The sequence below is a fragment of the Nematolebias whitei genome, chromosome 17, assembly GCF_014905685.2.
Source record: "Nematolebias whitei isolate Nwh7 chromosome 17, NemWhi1, whole genome shotgun sequence".
NCBI classification, from domain to species: domain Eukaryota; kingdom Metazoa; phylum Chordata; class Actinopteri; order Cyprinodontiformes; family Rivulidae; genus Nematolebias; species Nematolebias whitei.
In genome coordinates this window covers 40,466,489-40,468,897 of record NC_056514.1, presented here as the reverse complement: position 1 = coordinate 40,468,897, position 2,409 = coordinate 40,466,489, and positions in this window count along the sequence as shown.

Genomic DNA, 2,409 nt, shown 5'->3' with positions numbered 1-2,409 from the left:
ACACACACACACACACACACACACACACACACACACACACACACACACACACACACACACACACACACACACACACACACACACACACACACACACACACACACACACTTCTGAACTTTCAGCATAACCTTCCTAAAGAACTTGATGAAACCTGACCTGACAACAGCCTGCAGCATCATGGTGAACCCTGAGACAGCAGTAGAACCGGACCAGACTGATCCCAGCAGGAGCTCTGTGCTGTGACTGAACTGAAGCTGCTGGTTTTATATTCCACCTGCTGTAATTCCACTCATCACCTCCACCTGCTGCCCATCACCTCCACCACATGTCATAGATAAGACTTCACTCTGTGGTTTTAGCATTACAAAGGAAAAGAGCTCTAGAATTACTGAAAATGTGTTTACTTGTGCGTCTATAGTATCCCACCCACCCCCCCACACACACACACACACTGTATTCTTTAATTTATTAAGGCATCCATCAAAAGAAAATGAAGATCTTTGAAAACACAAAATTATGTTCACATTAAGTAAACATACATGATCATTGTGGTCTGTATGCTGATGTTGAATTCCACCATTTAAAACGGTTACTCATGTTTAACAGGGCGGAGGTAGCTCGCTGGTCAGTGATGCAGTCTTGTGATCCTGAGGTTGCAGGTTTGAGCCCAATTTGGAAGAGCATCCGGCGTAAAACAAATCTTCCATGCGGGTTCGCTCGCTGTAACGACTTCTGCAGACGAGAGCGGCAGAAGAATCTTTGAGTGTGTCGTTACAAAAATGTCTCTTAACTCAGGCAGTTTGTCAAATACTGAGTGGAGGTGGGTGTGGATGTAGCTGAAGTTTCTGTCTCTCAAGTTTACTCTTTGGGTTTGAGGTCTTAGCAGCTCAATGATGAGATCAAAATATGTCTCAAAAATGCTGATTTCAATCTGCGCATATGAGTTTACTGAAAAACTCATAAATAAAAACAAGAATATCAAATCCGTATTGTTTTGGGCTTATTGATCCAACACAGCGTTAGACTCCTTTTCTATGTAAGTATTTGGTTTGGAAAGTTTCATCGGACCCAACCAACACTTCTGGGACAGAACCAGACCAGAGTACAGATGTTTACCCACAATGCACTGCAGCTAACAGCTCCTTCCAGATGTCAGCACGGTGGTGGAGGGCTGATGGTTTGGGATCCTGCCAGTCACAGAGTGGACCAGGAACTCCTCTATAGTCCAAACATGAGTCCAACAGCTGCAGCTTGTACCAAACTGAGCAGATGAATGGATGAACAGATGAACAAATGAGCAGATGAACGAATGAACAGATGAACAGAAGAACAAATGAACAGAAGAACAAATAAACAAATGAACAGAAGAACAAATGAACGGATGAACAGATGAACACATGAACAGAAGAACACATGAACAGATGAACACATGAACAGATGAACACATGAACAGATGAACAGAGCGTGTCCATGTTGAAGAAGCAAAGTTAGAAAACAAAGAAGAATAAAGTAATCATCATTTTTTCACCGTGTGTCACTTCATTATTTAGTCTTTTCCACATTTACTTCACTGAGAGTAAAGAAACATGCAGGTGAATCAAACCGCTTCATGTTTGGACTCTAAATAGTTAAAACAAGAAATAAAAGGTGGTGTAGGAGCTTTTCTCTATTTTTTGTTAAATCTTTGAATTTAGTTTATTAGTTTATAAATGGCTTATTTCCTGTTTTGATTTTTAAATGAGTACTTTTGTTTAATTATAATTGTTTAGAATAAATGTGTTGGTTAGTTGGGATGTGGTTATTAGAGGTATACATATGTTTTAAGGAGGCAGGTGGGTGGTCATATGGTTTGTAGCAGTGGGGGGGTCAACGAGGATCTTCTAGACCAGGAGGGGCAGGAATGGATCCTGTGATTTGTATCCAACGGTTTTCCTGCCAACGTGGAATAAACCATAAACTGCATGTTTCAGACCTCAAACCCACGGAGCATCGATTATTTGAGTTACTTTCGCCTTCAGTTCGATCATTTTTGTTGTTGTTGTTTGTTTGTTTGTTTGTTTTTGTGGGCAAATAGTGTTGTGGATAGAATACCACGTCGTGTTCAAAACGGCGGAGGCGTCGCCCTTCGTATAAAAGATTTATTTGACAAAACATGGGTTACAGATATTCAGAGACAAACAGTTACATTAATAAGATATATGCATATAAATGGAGCATTAAGAACAAACCGCCTCCTGCGTGCCTCTCTGAAAATGCTCAGTGCGCGTGCGTCATTCCCGGCCTTTTATCCCCGTTTGAGAAGGCTAGCTTCCTGATTGGTTCAGCTTCTGTCGCTATGGTTACGACGTAGCCCGCCCCCTCAAGGACGTTACGTCTATATTTCAGATAAGTTTTGGTTCGGCTTTTGTT